The sequence below is a fragment of the Convolutriloba macropyga genome, chromosome 10 (genome assembly GCF_964194025.1).
Source record: "Convolutriloba macropyga chromosome 10, txConMacr16.3, whole genome shotgun sequence".
Lineage (NCBI taxonomy): Eukaryota > Metazoa > Xenacoelomorpha > Acoela > Convolutidae > Convolutriloba > Convolutriloba macropyga.
In genome coordinates, this window is record NC_134477.1 from 28,608,699 (window position 1) to 28,615,216 (window position 6,518).

A 6,518-nucleotide genomic window follows, 5' to 3' on the forward strand; every position below is an offset into this window, starting at 1 on the left:
TTTGAGACATTCCATCAAATTGCAAAATCTTACTTTATACTTCATCATGACGCACATGAGTTAACTCATGAAGTAAGCACATGAGTTAACTCATGAAAATAGAGAACGAAAACTTACACAAGACATCAAAATCCCAACTACAAGTCATCAAGGGCTTTTCATTAAATACCAAGGAGGCGAAGTCTGTATCAGTATCCTAATTGGTCTGCCTGAGTCTTTTGATAACAGAAACGAGCCAAAGTCAGGATCCTATCGCTTGTTGTTCTCAGCGGGGCTGTTCATAAGTATTTTTGAATGAGTAGATAAACGCGCTGAAATTTTACGTCAGAGTCTGGATCATAGGTGATTTCGCTCTGCCTTCTTTTTTTTTCATAAGTGAAAATGGTCCAGATTGGTATTTTCATAATTTTTTTGTACTAGGACCTCATCCTAGGTGTCATACTTCTTAATCAAATATTAATTTAGCGCAGTAAGTTTAATTTGATGTTTTATTTTAGTTCAATTTCATTTTCTCCTCATTTTGTTAAGTGTTGATGTTATTCGTGACAAAAGTAGCGTGAAAAAAATTAAAAATCTAAACGAAAAAGGGCGCTGCTTGGGCATTTATTAACTACTATTAATCATTTCAAATTAAGAGTTAAATGCAAGCTTTTTTACACTACAAAATGTATGGATTGTATTGGAGCGTTGCCTTGTTGTTAAGATATGTTCGCACAATTTTTCATAAATTGATATACAGTGCGCATTGAAGCACACTTTCTTGAGCGGTAAATTACTTGTTACTGTGTCTTGTTTCTGTAGATCATATTAGTGATTGTACAGTTTTAACTTTACTTTGACTTGTTGAAAAGAGAATTAACTTTGATATTCTCAATCTTCCTTTTCTGAGGAACAAAGTTCCTAAGTAAGAGAAACTTTGTGCAAAGCACATAGTCAGTTGCTCTTACTGGCTTTAACGAGGACTAGCCCAGTTTGAAATTGGTGTTATTGAGGCCAATTGAGAAACAAAAAGTGTTCATTAAATTAACTCAGAATATTCAAATCTGAGGTGAAAATTGTTGAGTTTTTTCTCGAAGATCATTTAACCAATTCAGTTCCTTTATTTTTCGTTTGATTACTTGTATGACAGTGTAGTGCACTGCCAAGTTTGCTCAAATTTGAATCATTACTTACAGAGTTATTCAACAATGAAGTTTTCGCCCATGTATTATGATTGGGTATAAAATATAAAAGGTAGCCCCACCAACGCATTTTACCCAGAGTTGTTTACTTTTACATCAGATAGTAGGCCTATCTGATTTTCATCATCCTGTGAAATTTTATCTCACTGGCATTCGTGGTTAAGGAGATATCATTGAAAAACCTCTAATTTGAGACTAATTGGTTATTTGAATTTGGATTTTCACTTAATTGAAGAGAAGTTATTTGTTATTCAGCAAAGCTGAAAAGGTAGTTTGAAATTATTGAGTGTTAAGTAAGGCAACGGCATTCTAGAGTATAGCGGATAATACAGTTCACAAAAGTTAACTGCAAAAATACAATATCCGGACAGATTTGAAACCGCTGAAACGAACTGGGCGGTGTAAAGTTTTCCTTGACTTTGATAGGAGAGCAGCCGTTACATTTGGTCCGCCGACCCGGACAGTGGAAGGCAAACTGCTGTCCAACCTGATGAAGAGATTGCCGAACGCAACCCCAAAAGAGAATCAAACAAATCAACAGCAAAAGGCCAGTGAGGCGAACAGAAGAGCGCAATTCACAAAACACGTTGAAGAATTGACCTCGTTTAAACGGAACAAGCAAAGCAAACAGCAATCAAGCAATTCGAGCACAACCAGCAGAGAGGAGCTTCAACCAACAGCTCACAGGTACGACAAGAGACTCCGAGACTTAGTGGAAGAAGTTAACACTAAAAGAGGGATTGGCTACAAAATAATTGAAGATTCAGATCGACCCAACAAACTAAGGGTCCTCTACCAAGAGACTGTTCACCTATTAGAGGAAGAAATACCCAAGCAACTGCAGCGTCGATTGCAGCCTACCCAACAAGTTTCGTTGAAGAACATCTGAAAGAAGCAAGGAAGTGCAAAGCAAGTTTGGACTATCATTGGCTTGCCTATATAAGCAAAGGCACGCAACCAGCAATGAATGTAGAGCAAAGCAACGCAACCCTAGCAGTGAAGGACAGCGAGAGCAATAACAACTACCCAACGGACAACCAGTTGCTCAAACAGTGCAAAATTGAGCAACAGCAAGTGGCCAAGAGACGGAGAATGTTTCGGAAACATCTTCAGCAAAGCAAAGGCGAGAGGAAAGGATGAAGAAATTCGATATCGAATTCGAAACCAAGATGCGACTGGATCAGGCACGGTTCGAGCGAAGGAAGCTAGAGCTGGAAATGCAACTGAAGGAACTGGAAACCAAATATCAACTGCTGGAGGAAGAGCGTGAGCTAGAGCGCAAAGTGAAGAGAACAGCATTAGAGAACGATGATGCTCATTCCCTATCAACTGGTGCTCGCGACAAATCACCCTTCAACTGGACCCCAAAGACGAGAGATGTCTCAGACTGGGCGAGCAGGATCGGCAACCTTCTAACACCACAACGATCAACAGCTCGCTTCGAAGTAACCCCTTAAGTGAACAGGCATAGTCACTTCTCATAATATCGCAGTTCCCGAGACCAATCCCCAAGTGTTGAAGACCGGGACGTTTCCCCCAGAGCTGGTCTACTACGATACAACAGTGGGTATGCAGGTAGCAATAACCTACCAAAGCTGAAGTTGAACAACTTCGACGGAAACCCTCTCGAATGGCCGGAGTGGTCTAGTATGTTCATTGCTACAGTGGATCAACGACCAATACCGGACTCAGAGAAGATGAGCCATCTGAAGACTCTACTGACAGGCATGGCAAGGTCAGCAATCTCTGGAATGGGCTATTCTGGACAGTTCTATGGTGCTGCATGGAGTTTTCTGGAGAGGAAATTTGGAAGACCTCATGTGATCATTGATGCATAGCTGGAGAGTCTTCGCAAAGCAAGTCAGGTGAAACTTCATGACTCAACAGGTATAATCTGTTTCTCAGTTATTGTTTCGAACTTTGTGAATGTGCTCAAAGAGTACAAGCAGATTGGTGATCTGCAATCAAGCTCGACACTGTATATGGCAGTAGATAAACTACCGCAAGTTCTCAAAGAGAAGTGGTGGTTTTATGTTGATGATAAAGTTGAAGATTGGCCTGATCTGATAATGTTTGAAAAGTGGCTATCTAGAATAGCATTCGTGCACGAAGGGTTTTCAGCTTTCAAGGGAGAGCGCAGAGAAGAAGACCAAAGAGGCACAAATAGAGACAAACGGTTCTCGAAAACATCGAACTTCAGTGCAATTTCGAACGTGAAAGAAACAAAGCAAACGCAAAGTGATCACTGTCTGCTAGCTGATGGCACTCATAAAATATGGAACTGTCCACTATTCAGGAACATGAGTGTGAATGATCGGTGAGCAGCAGTGAGAAAGCAACGCTTATGTTACGGATGTCTAGGCAAAGGGCATGCAATCAAAGATTGTAAAGTCAATGCGTGCGGCATCAATGGATGCATAAAGAAGCACAACCGATTGCTACACTAAGAAAACCAAATGGACGAGGGCAATCACGCAGTCAACGTAAGCGCAGCAACAATCAACCAGAGTAACGAAGTTACTAGCTTTCTTCAGATAGTTCCTATCTCAATACAGAGCGGTGGCAACAGGCTGAACACATATGCTTTCCTCGATAGTGGCTCAACGGTTTCATTCATCGATCAAAGTGTGCAAGAGAAGTTACGGGCCCAAGGCAACGATGTGACGCTCAACATAGCTGGCATACACGGAACGAAGGATCTGAAGACAGAAAGAGTTCCTCTCAAAATAAAGGGACTACATTCAAAGGGAAATTCAATCGAAGCGTTCGCACACCCGTCAATCTCCTTGGGAAACACAAACTACAATTACAATAAGCTGAAGCAAAGCTTCAACCACTTGAGTGTTCTACCCAACAAAAGCTTCAATTTGATGGAAGTTGGCATCATCCTTGGTCAAGATGCTTATGAGCTACAACGCCCATTGGACTACAAGATAGGAACACGAAGTGAACCTTTCGCCGTTCTAACGGAGCTAGGATGGGTAGTCAGCGGATCCATGACGGGCAAAAGAAGACAAAATGTTTGTCATTTTGCCTGCACTGAAGATGTGAAAGTGGCTGAGAATATCCAAACCTGGTGGGACATAGAAACCTACGCTTCCAAAATCAACGTCGTCAGTCAGTCAAAGAAGGAACTGCAGGCGCAGAAGATGCTAGAGAGTTTGACAAAGTTCACAGGCGAGCGGTACGAAGTGGGAATGGTGTGGAGTGAACCAGAGCCAAACCTAACGAACAACTACAGCTCAGCCCTGGATCAGCTTTACTCACTGTAGCGAAGATTCCAAAGGGACCCAAACCTGAAGAGTTTGTATCAACAGTCAATAGATACAGATGTAGAAAAAGGATTCGTAAAGATATTGAAAGGCACCTTCGGGAAAGAATGGTATTTGCCCCACCATCCAGTGCTAAACCCGAACAAGCCTGGCAAAGTAAGACGTGTTTGCAATGCTGCATCAAAGTACAAAGAAGTATGCCTAAATGATAAGCTACTAGCAGGACCTGATCTGCTACATGGCTTGATTGGAACAATATTTAGATTCCGTGAAGGACCAATAGCCCTAACAGCTGACATCGAATCGATGTTTCTACAAGTGCAAGTTCCCGAACAAGATAGAAGTTGCTTGAGGTTCTTATGGCGTCCAAGAACAAATGAACTTGTTCAGATATACGAATATCAGCGTCATGCATTTGGAGCTAAGAGTCCTCAAGCTTGTGCAAACTATGCTCTCAAGCGAGTGGGACTGGACAACGAAGAAGAGTATCCAATAGCAACAAAGGCAATACAAAACAACTTCTACATGGACGATTTCATCAAATCAGTAGAAACCCCCGAAGAAGCAGTTGAAATCTTCAATCAACTACAACCTCTTCTTTCACAGCATGGATTTGAATTGAAGAAGTGGATAAGCAACGACGATGCAGTTACCAAAGCAATCCCAGAAGACTTGAAGTCAATCAGCAACACGAAGCAAGTTGAAGTGGAACCCAGTACGGAGGGATCCTCAGTGCTAGGACTACAATGGACCGTCACTAATGATAGCCTTCAAGTGTGAAGAGGTACCAAAAAGGAAGTGGAAACTCCTAAAACCCAGAGGAAGATTCTGTCACTGGTATCCTCAGTATTCGACGCAATCGGATTGTTTGCTCCGTTCAGTGTTCACATGAGACGACTTCTGAAAGGCATCTGGACTAAGAATGGACAACATTGGGACAACGAAGTGGAGCCTAGTGAAGAAGAAGAATTCCTGAGATGGAAGGATCAACTTCCAATAGTGGCTGAAACAAGCATCGATAGAAGGTACTTCAACAGTGAGAGGGATAAAGCCGAACTTCATGTGTTTGCTGACGCATCCGAAGACACGATGTGTGCAGTGGCTTACCTACGCTCATAACCAAAAGAATACTCAGCTGATTTAGCATTTGCAGAGTGGCATTTGCAGAGCAGGTGAAAATGCAGAGTGGCACCGATGAGGCATCTTTCAATACCGCGATTGGAAGTGCAAGCGGCAGTCATGGCAGTGAGGTTGAAAGAACAGATAGTCAAGGAACATGAAATGAAGATAAATAGTTGCAGTTTTTGGTCAGACTCAACTACGGTATTGCAGTGGATACACAGTTCCCATCGTAAACAACAAGTCTTTGTGGCCAATCGAGTAGCTGAGATACTAGATACAACCGATGTTTCACAGTGGAAACATGTGAGCGGTATCAACAACCCAGCGGACATTGGCACCAGAGCAATCAACATTGTGGAACTCAAGAGAAGTGAGTGGCTCACTGGGCCGGCCTGGTTAAAACGACCAGAAAATGAATGGCCAGAGCAAGTGAACCTAATCTTTGCATCAGATGAAGAGAATATACCCTCATCAGTCTTCATGATACAGGCTGAAGAGAAGAAAGCTGTTATCCAGTGGGAACGATTCAGTAACTTTAACAGACTAGTAAATACAGTGGCATACGTACAGCGAGCATTGAACAAACACAAACCAGCAACCCTCATAGTCAGCATCGAAGAAAGAAGAAAAGCAAAAGCAACAATCTTCAAGATACTACAACAAGAACAGTTTGGTGAAGAGATAAAATCTCTTAAAGCTGAAAAGGAAATTCCATAAGGCAGCAAAATTCTACAGTTCTCAACTTTCCTAGATGAAGAAGGACTTATTCGAGCCAAAGGCAGAATAGGCAGAAGTCAACTGGACTTTAATGCAAAGTATCCAATTTTGCTACATTGGAAACATCATGCGGTTGAATTATTCTTGCGAAAGGATCACAAGGACAATCAGCACGAAGGCACTGAGCATGTCAGAAACATTGTTCAGCAGAAGATGTGGATCCTAG